This window comes from Pleurodeles waltl, chromosome 6 (assembly GCF_031143425.1).
Source record: "Pleurodeles waltl isolate 20211129_DDA chromosome 6, aPleWal1.hap1.20221129, whole genome shotgun sequence".
Taxonomy (NCBI): domain Eukaryota; kingdom Metazoa; phylum Chordata; class Amphibia; order Caudata; family Salamandridae; genus Pleurodeles; species Pleurodeles waltl.
The window spans coordinates 1637318899-1637337255 of record NC_090445.1 but is presented as its reverse complement, the minus strand read 5'-3'; positions in this window follow the sequence as shown (position 1 = coordinate 1637337255).

Here is an 18357-nt window from a genome sequence, read left to right as displayed (position 1 = left end):
AACATATGCATGGAAACACAGCACAGACCCAGTCTCACACAATACCACAACACGTCACAAGAACACCACAACTGCACCATCGTCAATACAATGGCAAGCACTCACTATACACACTACCCAGGGACACATCACCCATACAACACATTGTACAGCCAATGGGGAACAAACAAACACAATCACACAATCGTACAACTTACCAGTCGATCCACACATCACACACACACACACAGTACGTCGTATCATACCATGCATAAAACATGCACACACAGTCAAAGCACAAAAAGCCACACACCACAACAACACATGTCAACACAAACAACATGTACCATGACAACAACATGTTTCCTACATTCACATGCTCATCACACAACACACACCCAATTCCTACGGGACAAAAGCACTGCACACACCCTCGCATACTGCCCAAACAATATACAGGAAGCACAAGCCGCACACACACACAAATACTGACACACAACCAATGTCAGCCAGCAACAACTCTAACCTAGGAAAAGAAATGCAGGACAAAGATGTAACCAGGAAACCAACAACTGGTTGGTTTGAATATATATTGTAAAAAATAATTTAAAAGTCAAATGCCATAGGCCGTTTCATAAAGTGTGGTTTGTACACCAAAGGCACATATTGTTGCCCCGAACTTGACTCCTGTGTGCCATGGAACCTCCACAGGTAGGGGCATCAAGGGGCAGACAGGCACCTCATGGATTATCTGGGGGTGTGGCAATGGAGGGGGGTGTGGGCTTAGCCTTGGGAGGGGTTGTTAAATTTAGGCTTGGGGAGGGTGGACACCTCTTGGGAGGGGTAGACTTCTTGGCGGGGTAGGGGCAAGGGTACTTGCCGTGGGATAGAGGAGGCCTTGGAGGTGGAAGGGACAGTCTTGCGGAGGGAAACAGCACGTTTAGGAGTTTCACGGGGAGAGGAGTAGTGAAAAGGGCACAATCTGAAAGCAAAGATTTCTTACACACACAGGGACAGTCATAGCAAAAGGGTTTGGGCGTGGAGGAAGAGGGAGTGGTTTCTGAGGTGTGGATGTCTTGGGTGCATGTTTGGTGGAGGTATGCTTATGGGTGGTGGGTGTCTGTTGGGTGGGTAAGTGAGGGTGTTTTTTGGGCAGAGGGTGGTGGGGGATGCCGTGGGGGGTAGGTGACTGTCTGTTGGGGTGGTGACTGCAGGTATGGTGGATGTGCTGCATGTAGGAGTGTCAGTGTTTGAGGTGTCTGTGAGTGTGATGACTGGGGTGGTTGTCTGAGGGTCTGCTTGGGTGCTGTCTGTGTGTGTGTGTCGGATAAGTGCAGTGGCTGGATCTGTGAATGTTGGTGTGGTGTCTACAGGTATGTCAGGTGTGCTGTCTGTGATGTTGGGAGTGTTGGGGGTGTCAGGGGACGTTGTGACTGTAGCTCTGTGTACATCTGAATGTTGCTTGTGTCCATGCTGGTGATGTGTCTTGTGGTGCCTATGTTTGTCTGAGCTACCCTTAGAGGTTGAGGTGGATGCATACCTGTCTGCTTGTGTGCTTTGGCTGGGTCTGAGGGGTTTGGGATTGGGAAGAGGAAGGTGGAGGGAAGACGGTAGACAAACAGTGACTGGCTGCCTTCTGTAGGCCAGCTAGTGCACCATGAATCCCCTCCAGGAACACATTATTCTTTTGGATTTGAGTTGCCAGTCCCTGCATGGCATTCACAATGGTTGACTGACCCACATAGATTGGCTTCAGAAGGTCAATAGCCTCCTCACTGAGGGCAGCAGGGGCTGGTGCAGACGTGCCTGCTGCAGAGGAGGAGACACAAATCCTCTTAGGTGAGCAGGCACGGCCAACTGGGTTTGGAGCTACAGGGAGGGTGGTGGTAGAAAGGGGGATGGTGGACAGAGATGCTGCTGGGGTGGTCCCAGATGGGTCTGCCACCACCAGGGAGTGTACCACACCTGCACCACAATGTAGTCAGTGCAAACAATAGGTTTCCATACTAAAAGCATTCAAAGTATTTCCAACATAGCAAAAGTAAGTATGTTTACGTAACATCACAATGTTGATTTATGGCAGAACCTTACAGTGTACACATGATGTTGGCAAAAACCAGTGAGGAATGTAAATGTTAATAAGAGGTATTGGCCCATCCATTTTAGGACATCCTCATTCCTCACTCTTCATCCCTACTTCTCAACCCTGCTTCTCATCCATCATCCCTACTTCTCATCCATCATACATCATCCCCACTTCTCATCCATCATCCCTACTTCTCATCCATCATCCTGACTTCTCTTCCATCATCCCTACTTCTCATCCCTGCATCTCATCCCTGCTTCTCATCCATCATCCCTACTTCTCATCCATCATCCCCACTTCTCATCCATCATCCCTACTTCTCATCCATCATCCTGACTTCTCTTCCATCATCCCTACTTCTCATCCCTGCATCTCATCCCTGCTTCTCATCCATCATCCCTACATCTCATCCATCATCCCTGCTTCTCTTCCATCATCCCTACTTCTCACCCATCGTCCCTACTTGTCATCCATTATCCCTACTTCTCATCCTTCATCCCTGCTTCTCTTCCATAATCCCTACTTCTCACCCATCATCCCTACTTCTCTTCCATCATCACTGCTTCTCTTCCATCATCCCTGCTTCTCATCCATCATACATCATTCCTACTTCTCACTTCACATCCATCATCCCAACTTCTCATCCATCATACATCATCCCTGCTTCTCATCCATCATCCCTACTCCTCATCACTGCTTCTCATCCATACTTCTCTTCTGTCATCCCTACTTCTCTTCCATCATCCCTACTTCTAAATCCTCATCCCTGCTTCTCATCCCTGCTTCTCATCCCTACTTCTCATCCATCTTCCATCATTCCTACTTCTCATGCCTCAGCCATCATCCATACTCCTCATCCATCATCACTACTTCCTCATCCCTCAGCCATACCAACACATTTTCAGTTTTGTGAAACGCACCTTCACAATGATTGGTTGGGAACAGCCAATCAGAGTTATGAGAGAGCTGCATTCTATTTCAATGAAAAACAGCTTCCTCATTGCACATGGTGGGTGATAAGAAAGGAGAGGTAATGTAACTGTGTGTTTGTTTCCAGTGAATTCAAGGCTGCACAATATTTCATTGTATTTAAGTGTTTTTCTGTTTGCACAGGCCTCTGCAGAAACTCTGCACAGTTTGGGAAATACAAGGAGTGCACAGCCTGGGCCATAAATCAGCTCTTGGAGAAAGGGTTATACAGGTCATCTACAGTTCAACCGAAAACCTTTCTGGTTTCAGTTTCATATGTAGAAACAAAGGGGGTTATTACAACTTTGGAGGAGGTGTTAATCTGTCCCAAAAGTGACGGTAAAGTGACGGATATACCACCAGCCGTATTACGAGTTCCATAGGATATAATGGACTCGTAATACGGCTGGTGGTATATCCGTCACTTTACCGTCACTTTTGGGACGGATTACCACCTCCTCCAAAGTTGTAATAACCCCCAAAATGTTTAAAATCAACTCTGGTGACAGTGCAATCCAATTCATCCAAACCTTTTCTGGTTTCATTTGTAACAAATAAAGGCAAGGCGGGAACCGCCATTTGGCCGCTACGCGGTCAAAAGACCGCTGCCGCCATTTCAACCTTCCCGCTGGGCCGGCGGGCGCTAACCATGTTAGCGCCCGCCGGCCCAGCGGGAAGGAGGCCTGCAACACAGAAGCCGGCTCCGAATGGAGCCGGCGGTGTTGCGGGCGTGCGACAGGTGCAGTTGCACCCGTCACGCTTTTCACTGTCTGCTAAGCAGGGGCCCCAGGACACCCGTTCCTGCCAGCCTCTTCCTGGCGGTGAAAACCGTCAGAAACAGGCTGGCGGGAAGGGGGTCAGAATCCCCAGGGCAGCGCTGCTTGCAGCGCTGCCCTGGCGGATTCGCCCAGCCGGGGGAAAAACGGCGGGAAACCGCTGGCCCCGTTTTTCTGACCACTGCTTTACCGCCGCGGTCAGAATGGGCTTGGAAGCACCGCCAGCCTGTTGGCGGTGCTTCCGTCATTCGCGACCCTGGCGGTCAAAGACCGCCAGAGTCAGAATGACCCCCAAAATGTTTAAATCTGAGCCTGCTTTTTATTTGTAACAAAGAACATGTTTACATCTGAGGCTGCTTTTATCTCTGAGAGCTGTTATTTTTTCTTTTCTGATACCAGAAAGATTTTAGATGAACTATAGATGAACTGTATAACCCTTTCTCCAAGAGCTGATTTATGGCCCTAGCTGTGGGCTCCTTGTATTTCCCAAACCAACAGAGCTGTAAGACTGCAGCTCTCTCTCATAACTCTGATTGGCTGTTCCTAACCAATCAGTGTGAAGGTGTGTTTCACAAAACTGAAAAAGTGTTGGTATGACTGAGGGATGATGGATGAGGAGTAGGGGTGATGGATTAGGAGTAGGGATGGTGGCTGAGGCATGAGAAGTAGGAATGATGGATGGGAAGTAGGGATAAGAAGCAGGGATGAGGGATGAGAAGTAGGGATGATGGAAGAGAAGTAGGGATGAGAAGCAGGGATGAGGAGTAGGGATGATGGAAGAGAAGCAGGGATGATGGATGAGAAGTAAGGGTGAAGGATGAGAAGTAGGGATGATGTATGATGGATGAGAAGCAGGGATGATGGATGAGAGGTAGGGATGATGTATGATGGATGAGAAGTAGGAATGATGTATGAGAAGTGAGAAGTAGGGATGATGTATAATGGATGAGAAGCAGGGATGAGGGATGAGGAGTAGGATGATGGATGAGAAACAGGGATGATGGATGAGAAATAGGGATGATGGAAGAGAGGCAGGGATGATGGATGAGAAGTAGGGGTGATGGATGAGAAGTAGGGATGATGTATGATGGATGAGAAGTAGGGACGATGGAAGAGAAATAGAGATGATGGAAGAGAAGCAGGGATGATGGATGAGAAGTAGGGGTGATGGATGAGAAGTAGGGATGATGTATGACATATGAGAAATAGGGATGATGGAAGAGAAGCAGGTACGATGGATGAGAAGTAGGGATAATATATGATGGATGAGAAGTAGGGATGATGGATGAGAAGCAGGGATGAGAAGTAGGGATGAGGAGTGAGGAATGAGGATGTCCTAAAATGGATGCTGTACACAACACATTGGCTGAGGAAACAGCTGTGTAGCCACCTACCATCCAAAGAGCATGGGACTGACATACAGAGCTCTGATATCAATGTCTGTGTTGCAACAGGAATCTTGTAATGCTAGCATGGTTTCCAGCATGTAGGATGTCCACTCTGATAAGACATCACAGGTGCCAATGTATAGTCCTCACTTACCAATGGGGATACCTCGTGACAGCTTTGAGTAAGTTCAGCAAGTAAGTGTCAGCTGGAGATCACAGCCTTACATTAAGTTGTCACTAATCTGAAACCTCATGAATAGTAAGACTGTCTTAAAATTGTCAGGATCCTTGTTGCATATATAGATAGATAAAGGGGCATTGGAATGGACAGAGGGCAAAGACCTAGACAACTTACCATTAGGATTTTGGAAGTATGGATCTGCTGGTGGCAAGGAACATTCAGCAGGGTTTATAGAGCAGTATAGTAGTACATATATGACACAGTTGCATGGGCATCATCATATGCTTTTGTTCAGGGGGGATAACATAGGTGAGTAATAGGTCACCATACACTATAGAATGTGCACACCTGTGTACCAATGGTGAGGACTGTACATCTATTGTGTTCCAAGAAGATCTTTCACCGTTTGCACTTACCAGTTTGTCACAACTTAGATTCTTTCACATCATACACTGACCTGCCATAGGGATGAAAACATGTTCAGTCAGTGTTTACCCCCTTGGAGCTGCTGTGCTGCCCTCCAACGCCCATCGAACTCAGGGTAGGCCACCACCAATATGAGACCATTAGGGGGTCAAGGTCCGATGGCACCCCTTCCTCCTTGGGAGGACATCCCCAGCTGGGCCTCTGAAGTCTTCTGGGCCCAGTGTCTCAGGTCCTCCCAATGCTTACTATAGTGGGTGTCCTGCTAGCTGTGGACCCCCGGCCCCGTACTTCCTTGGCGAAGGCATGCCAAATCCCCTTTTTCTGATGGGCGTTGACGTGCATGGATGATACAGAGAAGAGGGAAAAGTCATGTCCACATGCACCATACCAAAACAAGTAGGGTGAAAACAAAAGTTAGTGCAAGTAGCCAAACATACACTTCCTCCAACATCACCCTCTTTGTCAAATGAACAACTGTAATCTGGCCATTTGTGAAGTAGAATCAGCCATACAACATGCATATCCAGTTCCAGCTGTGGGCTAGAAACATATGACCAGACCACAAGCATGTCCTCAAAAAGGTATAGGTAAACTACTATTTCTGACACCACCATCAATTTTAATGTTGTTAAGTATTTTTGTGGATCAGGGTACATACATTGCAGACTACCTACTATGTATCAGGGCTCAAAATATTTCTATGCACATGTCCATCTAACCACACATATTAGCCCTGCACATTTCATTTACATCTTCATACACTCAATCTTTCAATCATTGGTATTGCATTGGACTTACCTGCTCCTCTGGTGCACCATAGAGCTGTTCATACAAGGGTAGGATCTCCTCCACAAGCTTGTCTAGCTCTTCCAGAGACAAGGCAGAGGCCCTATCACCTGTAGGACGAGGCATGATTGCTCCCAGAGGCAGTACACAGCAGCTAAGCTCATGGAGGTCTTGTTGGCAGCAGTGTCAGTAGTCAAGTGAGGGATTCAGGAGAGGATGATGGTCCCATCTGCCATGTACAGAACAGTCACCGCCGGCGGACGTCACCATTGGCCTCAGTCCGCCAAAGGCAGCAATGTGTTCCAATGGCAATGTCCACCGCGGTTGTAACCTCCTACTGCCATGACGACATCCGCCAGCAGCGTTAGGTTACTTTCTGATGTCCAGTAAAATAGGTAAGGCAGCTGCCATTTTAAGGCTCATGTATGTATGCTAGGATAATGAAAGGTGCTTTCTTAACTTTAAATTGGATCTATGATATGGTGTTACGTGCTGGTTTTATGCTTACATATAGCAATGTGTATGCCATATGAAGAGGAAGTGAAAATTATGTTTTCGGGGCTACGTACATGAAACAGTATTTTCCGTGTTAGAAATGGGGTCTTTGGATGGAAGTCAGGTTACCCCCTGTCCAAGCAAGGACCCTCACTGTAGTCAGGGTAAAGAAGAATCCCTCTCAGTTAACTCCTGCTCACCCCTTGGTAGCTTGGCATGAGCAGGCACACTTCACTTCAAAAGCAATGTGTAAAGTATTTGTACCAACACACACAGTAACTCAGTGAAAACACTACAAAATGACTCAACACAGGTTTAGAAAAAATGGCAATATTTATCTAAACAAAACAAGACCAAAACGACAAAAATCCAACATACTCAAGTCAAGTTATGAATTTTAAAAATAATAAGATTCTTAATCCTTAGAAAACAGTGAGAACGTTGTTATTTCACAAAAGTACCTTGGTAGCCTCAATATAAAGCTGCACGGGCGAGTGTGCATCGACAAAGGCCAGCGATGTATCTATTTCTCACCTAAAAGTGAGAACGTGCATCGTTCCTCCTCCGGTCAGGTCAGCGCGCGTCATTTCTTCTCTCCCGCAGGAGACCGATGCGTCAATCCGGACGGGCACCTCAGGTCCGGACAGGCTTTGCATTGATTTTCTGTGCCCAACGATTTTGCGTTGGAATCCGGTCGCACAGTGTCAAGAAACTGCGCTGCGTGGAAGCTTGCATCGTTAAAAGCAGAATTCTGGAGTTACGCGTTGTTTCTTCAGCCATGCTACGTCGGTCTCCCAGCCGCAATGCAGGTGGAGCATCGATTTTAGCCACGAGGGCGGTGGGGCATCATTTATCAGCCGCGAGGTGGGTGGTGTGTTTAAAGTTTCCCCGCTTGGCGGTCTTTGTGTGGATTTCTGTCCTTTTCCACCAGATGCACCTTTCAAGGGCCCAGAGACAGGTTAGGGCACCACTTGGCAGGCAGGACTCTCAGCAGGAAACCCAAGTGCTGGCAGAGAGAAGTCTTTGTTGTCACTCAGACTTCAACAACAGGAGGCAAGCTCAGTTCAAGCCCTTGGAGATTCTTCACCAGTGAGAAGTCACACAAAAGTCAGTCTTTGTCCTCTCTCAGGTAGAAGCAGCTTCTGCAGGCCAACCCAGCAAAGCACCGTCACAGGCAAAGGGGCAGTACTGCTCCCCCAGATTTTATATTTTTTCCTTGGCAGAGGTTCATCTTGGTTCCAGAACAAATGTGATTTTCGGGGGTTTTGGGTGCTCTTCGTATACCCCTTTCTGCCTTTGAAATAGGCCTACTTCAAAAAGAAGGGTCTGTTGTTTTCAAAATCCTGCCTTGCCAAGGCCAGGCCCCAGACACACACCAGGGGGTTGGAGACTGCATTGTGTGAGGGCAGGCAGAGCCCTTTCAGGTGTAAGTGACCACTCCTCTCCTCCTCTCAGCCCAGATGGCCCTTCAGGATATGCAGGCTATACTCCAGATCCCTTTTTGTCACTGTCTAGAGGAGAGGTGCCAACTTCCCAACTATCAAACTGACTCAGACAGGAAACCCACACGCAAGCAGAGTCACAGAATGGTTTAAGCAAGAAAATGCCTACTTTCTAAAAGTGGCATTTTCAAACACCCAATTTGAAAAACACCTTCACTAAAAGATGTTTTTTTAATTTGTCAGTTCAGAGACCTCAAACACCAAATGTTTATCTGCTCCCTCAGGTAATCAGCGCTTTAATACTATTTAAAGGCAGCCCCCATGTTAGCCTATGAGAGAGATAGGCCTTGCAACAGTGAAAACCGAATTTGGCAGTATTTCACTGTCAGGACATGTAAAACACATAAGTACATGTCCCACCTTAAACATACACTGCGCCCTGCCCATGGGGCTACCTAGGACATACATTAGGGGGGCCTTACATGTATAAAAAGGGAAGGTTTAGGCCTGGCAAGTGGGTACACTTGCCAAGTCAAATTGTCAGATTAAAACTGCACACACAGACACTGCAGTGGCAGGTGTGAGGCATGTTTACAGGGCTACTAATGTAGAGAGGCACAACCAGTCCTGCAGGCCCAGTAATAGCATTTGATTTACAGGCTTTGGGCACCTCTAGTGTACTTTACTAGGGACTTACTAGTAAATCAAATATGCCAATCATGGAAAAGTCTATGTACACATACAATGTATACAGGGAGCCCTTACACTTTAGCATTGGTCAGCAGTGGTAGTGTCCAGAGCAAACAAAACACTAAAAACAGAGCCCAGCACACAGAAACAACCTGGGAAGTAGAGGCAAAATGGTAGGGGAGACCATGCCATTGATGCCAAGTCTAACAGTCCACATAATGATGACAATCTGAACATAGTATGTGTGCAACAGTTATGTGTCACATGTCAAGTAATGTGATGTAACTTTTACTGTCAGTGACATGTTTCTCCATTTAGAGAACATGTAAGGTGTTAGGTGATCTGAGTATAGTGATTAGTCAAATTTTGCTCAAATGTGCTCAGTACTACTTTTTCACTGTTATATGTGACATTATTTAGATGTATGTGTGAAGTTGGTGTGAGCACACATATGATGTATAGATTGAGTCATTCACATACATTCTGGTGTTATCCTACATAGGTACCCTGGTATGAGAAGAGCAAGACAACCTCCAGTGTACTATCCACTAGCAGAACTGCAAACCAGGGAGGAGCACCATTTTATCCAAATATGCTGCCTGTATAGGCATGCAATCATGGATCTCTGTTGCCTGTTGGAGCCAGATCTGATGCCTTCCATCCATAATCCCAATAGCATACCTCCCATCATTCAAGTCATGTCAGTGCTACACTTCCTGGACACTGGGTCCTTTAAAAATACAGTGGCCCTAACTGCAGGGATGTCTCAGCCAATGCCCACTCTGGTTTTGAAGGCTGTACTGCCTGCATTGTTAAAATACATGGATAGCTACATCACATTTCACCAACGTGAAGATTTGGTCCATGTGAAGGCATAATTCTATGTTTTGGGACACATTCTACATGTGGTTGGAGCCATAGATGGTAACCTTCTAACCTTGGTTCCTCCAAGTGCCAATGAACAGGTATATAGGAACAGGAAAACTTCCACTCCATCAACATCCGAGTGCTCTGTTTGGCTGACCTCTACATATCACAGGTTTGTGCAAAGTATCCAGGGTCAGTCCATGATTCCTACAGCATGCAGAACAGCAATATACCACTGCTGATGACATGATATTACACTGAGAGGGCATAGCTGGTTGGTAAGTCACATTTGTCAGGTGTGTCTGTACCTTTTTACTACTACCATATATGTGGATGTCCAAGATTAATGTTTGGATTGGTGTAACTATACCTTACAGGGGACTTTGGCTACCCAACTTTGGTTATTGAAAACGGTAAGGGACCCAACCACGCCAGGGTTAGTCATTTTCAATGAGGCCCACAGAAGGACAAAGTGTGTCATGGAGCAGACTTATAGGCTCCATTTGGCAGCAATGACAAGTCTGGAGGAGCTCTCCTCTACTCACCCAACAAGGTTTGCCAAATTATTGTTGCCTGCTGCATGCTCCGTAACCTTGACCTGAGACATCAGATACCATTTATACCAGATGAGGGGGAACTAGCAGACCCTATGGGTGGAAATGCAGATTTGTCAATTGAAGATGAGCATGATGAGGATGAACCTGGAGACATCAGGGCTGATCTCATCAGTTCACCTGACTCAAGGTATGTGATGTGATGTTACAAAAGAGATTCTGTAGGGTATTGGTTAGGCTATGCACGCCATATAATGTTCTTTTTACCACCATCAGAGAGCTCAGAAGTGGATCCAAAGACAATGACTCAGATATGCATGCATATTGTTCAATAGAGTTGTGTACAGAACTGTTACTTACATAGTCTAATGTTTTCAAAATGCACGTTCAAAGTCACATTTGTACATATTAATTGGCAGTGTAATGTATGTGTATCACTGAGGCCTACACCTTATGCTTCTCAATTACAGACTGCAGATTGACTGTTTGGCTCATCTTCATATGGCAATATCAGACAGTGCCAGAGGCAGAAGGGATTTGCAAACTGACATGTGAAGTGAACATGGATTAAACCAGGTACTGTTTCGTATGAGATTTGTGGTGTGTGAGGTTTATGCCCAGACTGTCAGGACAGTGGGATGGTAGTGTCCTTTTCCACACTAAAGACCTTTTTGTTATTGGAGGTTGTGCCTATGGTGCCATGTGTGTGTGCATTTGTGTCTGACACATGTCATAATGTGGTAACCAGACCCTGTAACATCATGATGGTTTGTGTTCCATATGAACCAACTTGTACGTAGCTGTACTGTGTTTCCAATTTGCAAATCAATGTGCATGTCTCTGAAGAATGACGTAGGTGAGTGGCAAGCCTACAGATACCTGACCATGGTAAGTGGAAGATTCCACGACTGGGGACATTAGTACTGACCTCTGTCTGTTTCATGGGGTAATGTCATTTGTGAGCTATGGTGTGGGTATGTGATGAGGCTTTAGCTGATGATGAATTGCACCAATATGATTGCCTTCTGGGATGGTGAAAGACTGACATGTCCCTAACGTCAGTAGTCTGTGGGATGGTAGTGAATGATACTTATGCTGAAACACTAAAGTACACAGCAGTAGTTCACTGTGGGGAGATTGCCATTCTCCAAATAAACATGTGGCGATGTACAAAAGAAATAATTTGTGTCATGTATATATTAAATTCTCAATGCAATCAATATCCTGGTTATACAGTACATGTGTGATGACCATGACAAAGTTTTTACATTAGAGAGGAACATTTTGCTACAAGAGTTGACTTACATGGCAGTTGTATATGGATGATACATCACACTTACCCATGATCTATGGTTAAATGGTATTTATTGGGGAGTGCACAGCAATATGAGTGAAAGTAAACACAAATAACACAAAGTAAACACTGAAGGGTTCAGTCATGGTGGATGAAATCATCAGGGTAGCTGCTTCACGATTTGGAAACCCAAGTCCATTGTGCTTGAACCATAGGAAAATGGAATTAGGTTTCAGAACAGTCATACTGTGGCACACAAGGGGAACCTATCAGTAGGGGTTCACTTCCTGGTAGTGGTTTTGGTCTTGGCATCTGCTCCTCCTGGAAGTCTGGGTGGACATCCACGTTTGCGGGTGAGTTCTTCTGGCAGGGCCTCAATTCCACTCGCAGCCACAGATCAAAAAGGGCCTGATGTTTCATTGCTAGATGATGTTAGGTACAAAACCTACTCAGGGTGGTATTTATGTCCCTCAGCATTTGGGGCCTGCCACTGCTGCATAGCTTCCTGGTAGTTGTCCAACTGCAGCTATTAGATCTCCCCCATCATGGCCTATACCTGGCCCATCATGCCTTGGGAATGTCGGTAGGCTCCCAAGACTTGGGAGATTGAGTCCTGGTCAGTTGTGTTCCTTGGAGCCCCCATCGTCTGGCCCACACCATCCCTCCCACAAACCCTACCCTCACATACCTGAGCCCCTGGCACAGTGTGCCCACTCCAAATGGTGGCATGCCTTCATTGTCAGGGGTGACAACAGGAGACTCAGGAACCTGTACTGGGGGGCACATGATGGAATCCACTGTCCTTGGGTCACAGGTTTGGGAGCGAATGGTTGCCTGTGATGTGGATGCAACAGGGCTGAGAGGAGTCGATGTGGGCAGGGTGAGGCTCACAGTTGTTGACTGACCAGGTATCTCTCATGGACTAGCTTCGTTCTCAGTGTCCATACATCCAGGGGTGTTTTCCTCACTTGCACCTTCATCCAGAGGATTAATGACAGTCTCTGTGTCCTTTTCATGTTGAGAATAGCACGGTTACCTGTAGGTGAAGTGGAACTCATAGATGCTGTAAGTGATTCAACAAGTGTTGTTTAACTTTGACAACTAAACTTGATATGTGGGATGCCACCACTGCCTTTACATAATCCCCTGATATGCTAATGACAGCGGCTTCCACATCTGGGTTACAGCTATGTGGGACAGAGAGATTTTCAATTGTATACACCATGCTACAAGCTCTTGGAGTATGTTTGTGTTTAGATGACTGCTGATACCCTCAAATCTTGTCTGAGTAAAGAAAATACACTTTACATTTCTCTCCTAGTAAGGTGTTTTATCATCATTAATTCAACTAAAAGCTGAACAATGCATAATGGTGCCAGAGCTGGCAAACAATTTAGGAGTTACCATTTGACCTGCACATCTGCCTGGGAGTACTGCAAGTGCAACCAGTTTGCAATTTCGTTTTCCCCCCTGGTGAGTATGTAGAATTGTTAGGGAGGTTTTTTCAAAGGCCAGATTGGTAGGAGACACAGCTGAAGCTGTGTTTTGCTTGTAATAGACTTGTCAGTGGGTTTTAGCATTGCTGTCATTGCCATGGACTCTTAAACAGTGGTGCATTAGGCATAGGTTACTTTGATTGTTAGTTCCACATGCAAGACATTTCAATTCAGTACAATGTTCTGGTTTTCTCACAGGTGGAATAGTGATTCTGGGAGTTGTAGTGCGGTCAGTTGCCATTACTTCACATGCCGTACACATACACTGTGGCCCCAGCTGAGTTTATTTCACGTGAGCCAGGCAGAGAGGGTTTTTTGGAGATTTGAACACAGGGGTGGTGGGTGGTTTGGTCTTGAGGTGGGGAAAGGTGATCAGTGAGCATGCAAGACAAAACTTTTGGTGACATTAATGATGTAGTGACTTATCCGACTTTACTCCCCCAGGTACTCCTGTCAGGCCCTCAGGATGCAGGATGTCCAAGACCTTCTCCTCCCAAGATATGAAAGTTGAGAAAGAAGGTGGGGGTCCATTGCCATTCTTGATGACTGCCAGCTGGTGCCTAGTGGCCATGGAGCAGACCTTCCCCCTGAAGTCGTTCTACCTCTTCCTGATGTCATCTCTTGTGCATGGGTATCTACCTACAGAATTCACCCTGTCGTCTATCCTTTGCCACAACTCCATTTTCCTGGCTATTGATGTTTGCTGGACCTGTGCTCTAAAAATGTATAGCTCTTCTCTGATAATTTAGTCCACCATGACCCTCAACTCATCATCTGTGAAACGTGGATGTTTTTGTGGGGATATGGTAGTGGGGAAAAAGACTGTGAGTTATTGACAAAAGGGGGAAAAGAAAATATTATTGATGTGGTGGGGTGCTGTTAAGTGAGTGGGTGATGGGTGTTGTGTATTGTGTGGGATAGTAAATTGTGTGTTGAGTATGTTGTGCAGGTGTGGGATGTGTGCTGAGTGAAATCTATTCTTGGTTTTCTATCTTGGTTACAAAGGATTGTGGGATGTGAAGGTTTGTCTTATATAGTGCAGTTAGTAGGTGTGTCGGGTGTGTGGATGTGTGTGTAAGGTGTGGGGTTTTCTAACTATCCAATGTAGTGTGGTGTATTACTGTGGTGATCGCTGACTGCCGCGGTTTGCACCGCCAATGGTTTTCCACCATGGAAGAACTGCTCTCATGATTTCTGGATCATAGAATGATCAGAGGAATTTTGTCGGGCTGGCGGTGCTGGTGGTGGGACAGGCTCTTTTCCATCCTCCTGGTAGTTTTGAATATTTTACTGTTTTTTGGTGGACTGACCTGTGTGACTCTTAATATGGCAGTCGGATTACTGCTCACATAGCGGTCTTTTGGCAGCCACCACTGCTGCAGTCTTACTGTCAGACCCCCAAACTCATAATAAGGCCGTTAGTATTTGTTGGACCATAGGTATAGATGTCTGGGCATGGTGACCAACATTTGGGACAGGCCCCTCCTCAGCAAAATCTTATTTGGGATTAAACAATGGTACGGGTGTTTTCACTTGGACCAGTAGAATTGATCATCAATTCTGAATTGTCCTTGTCATGTATCCTCTACTTAAAATGTATTACTCTTTCATTTGTAAATCTTATGTCGCATTCAACAAGTGTTTTTTTTTAATCTCTATCTCTATCTTGAAAAGTTCGGGCTTTGTTACTTGTAGACCCACTTTCTTATACCTTCAGCAATTTAGTTCACCTCTTGTGTGTCTTTTTTATTTTTGCCTTGTCAAAGATAAAAATTGCTGTTTTAACAACTTGCCAGGACTATTATTACATAAGGCTTACTCAAAGATTCAAAGCCTGGTTCATTAAGCTACACACATGAGAGTTTGTCAAGGACTTGAATGTTATGGTTCAACTGAATGATAATTTTAATAAATGTCCAAACGTGTTTTTAATGAGTATTGCCAAAGCCCTTGTCTCGTGATCAGATGATTTTTTAAGTATGTATCTACATGTTTTTCATTGAGAAACATCAGATGTGCCTTTGTGTTTATCGTAAGATTTTTTTTAATTGTGTGATATTATGTTTTTTTTAAATCTGACTTAATTTAGAGTCCCAAAACTTGCATCTGTCGGTGTACAACATAATATTGTCTCAAAAACATCATTAGATAAAAATATTGTCAAAAAATATTGTGGCGACAGAAAGGGTACAGAATATTGCAGGTAAGAATATTGATTGTAACTGTTTAATTTTGTTTCATAAAGTTTATTTTATTTAATATCGATTTTGACATGTTTTATAATTTTATATAATTTAAGTTATTGTAGTTTTTGAGTTAATTTTTAAATTATTGCTTGGTTGCTGGGTTTGTAGTCGAATAGGGTGGGAGTATATAATTTAATTTTTAACACATTTTTATCATCTGCAATGTATAATTTGTTAATTAGATTAATGTTTTTGTAATTTATTCAAATTACATATTGTTTAATTCATATTACATGTTTTCAATTGATAGTATTAGCTATGCATTTTTTTTCAATTATTGAATCATTATTTTTTATTTAAATTGTAAGTAATTTTCAGATTTTTTAAATGTAATTTAGTTGAGCTTTTTATTGTCGAAAGTTTTTTAAATACCCATTTAACTGTTTATGAATATGTTTTGATAGTTTTGATATTACTTTTATGGTTGTGATATTTAAAAATATGTTATAGACCCAGGTAGTGTCAAAATATTGGAGTTATAGTCACTTTTTGCCTGCAGAAAACTACCTTGCGTGAATGAGATCCTGGGCAAAAAATTACTCTTAGGCCCAGGTGCCTTATTTATCCTCCCCTGCAAAAATGGTGCAAGGGAGGGAGGTGGGCCTAAATAATGTTGCTAAGCTTGCTTAGCACCATTATTTAATGCCTGGGTCAGGGCAGGCGTTAGGGGACCTGTGGGCCTTTTTCCATGGTCCGAGATCATGGAAAGAGCCCAAAGGGGCCCTTCCTTAGCCCCAGGGAGATCCCCACCCACCCTCACCCACACCAGGAAGAAACCTAAGGATGGGGGGACCCATCCCAGGTAAGTAGAGGTAAGCATTTTTTTTTTTTTTAAGTGCCATGGGGGGGCCTAACTTGGGCACCCCCACATGGCACTGGCCCCAATGGCCATGCCCAGGGGTCATAAGTCCCCTGGGCATGGCCATTGGGCTGGGGGACCTGACTCCTGTCTTTACTTAGACAGGAGTCATGTCCATGGAGGTTGTGCGCCAAAATATGGCGCTAATCAGTTTAGAGTCATTTTCTTGACTAACCTGACTATTGCTATTCTTTGACGCACAACCTCCAGTTTTCCCTATGTCTCCCCCACCCAGTTAGCATCAACTATTCTGATGCTAACCAGGCCTTACCACCGGCTAACGTCATTCCATAAATATGACGCCCAGCCGGCGTCTTGGGATGGCGCTAGCTGGCGATATACTTTTTGATGCCAAACTGCGTTAGCTCAGTTTAGCGTCAAAAAGTATAAATCAGGGCTTAAGATACACACCGCCAAAGTTGAACACTTTACTTTTTTTGTGCATATTTTGGAATAGGATTAGTAAATCTTTCCTTGCCAAAGTCCAATGCTTTCTATACTGTTGCTTAGACTGGAAAAAGAATACAAATCTGAGCCCCAAAGTCTAACAATTACTTTACTGTTGGCTACAGGGGAGTGGAAATAATAAATGTGACCCCTCCAAACTCCAACACTTTCCTTCTGTATCTAAGGTTGGATTAGGAATAGTACAATTTACCCTTCTGAAGTAACAACGTTTCCCTGCAGTTGTTTAGACTGAAGACGGTGTGTATACTTTATATACTTATATTCTTTATATCCTTTATATTTTATGTCTTATATTTATAAATTTGGACGTAGTTTTTATTGTTTTTCCCTTTTATTTAAGACGTATACATTTTTGTTAATTCTTTTAGGATTTTATAGTAGTATATTTTTAAATATATTTTGTTGATTTTATTTCACAGTATATTTGCAGTGTAATTTCACCACCTTATTTACTATTTCTTATATATTCTTCACTTATTTAAATATTTTTTTTAATTGCATTCCCTTTGTTAATGCATTTTTTAGTCTCTCTTGATCTTCTATCTATCTATCTATCTATCTATCTATCTATCTATCTATCTATCTATCTATCTATCTATCTATCAATCTATGTCAATGAAGGGAACACTCACTCAGTGGTCAGAACAAACAGAAGTTTATTCCTGACTTTGCATTTCTGCCAAAAAATGGCTGTGCTCACACACAGGAAGTGTAAACAGGCTTGTGTATAACATAAACAACGGACCCCATCCCCATGAAAAAAATTATATGGCAATGAGTTCCATCTTGGAAAGGAGTGCAGATCAAAAGTCACTCTATTCAAACATAGACAGCCAGTTACTTATTTACTGTGGTAAGATCATCTTCTGGTTGAGGTTCATTGATAACCTTTTTGTCATTTGGAAAGGGTCGGAAAGGGAAGTTAAGGAATTTGTAGAGATCTTGAATAACAATTGTTAGACCTGACAGCCTTAGGGTGGTCACCCCTAACTTTTTTCCTGCCTCCCTCCACTTATTGCCTACTGTCTTTGCTGGTTTTTAGACTCTGCGCACTTTACAACTGCTAACCAGTGCTAAAGTGCATATGCTCTCTCCCTTTAAACATGGTAACATTGGATCTTACTCAAATGGACTATTTAATTTACTCATAAGTCCCGAGTAGAGTGCACTATGTGTGCCCAGGGCCTGTAGATTAAATGCTACTAGTGGGCCTGCAGCACTGATTGTGCCACTCACTTAAGTAGCCCCTTAACCTTGCCTCAGGCCTACCATTGCAAGGCCTGTGTGTGCGGTCTCACTGCCAATTGGACTTGGCATTTAAAAGTACTTGCCAAGCCCAAAACTCCACTTTTTCT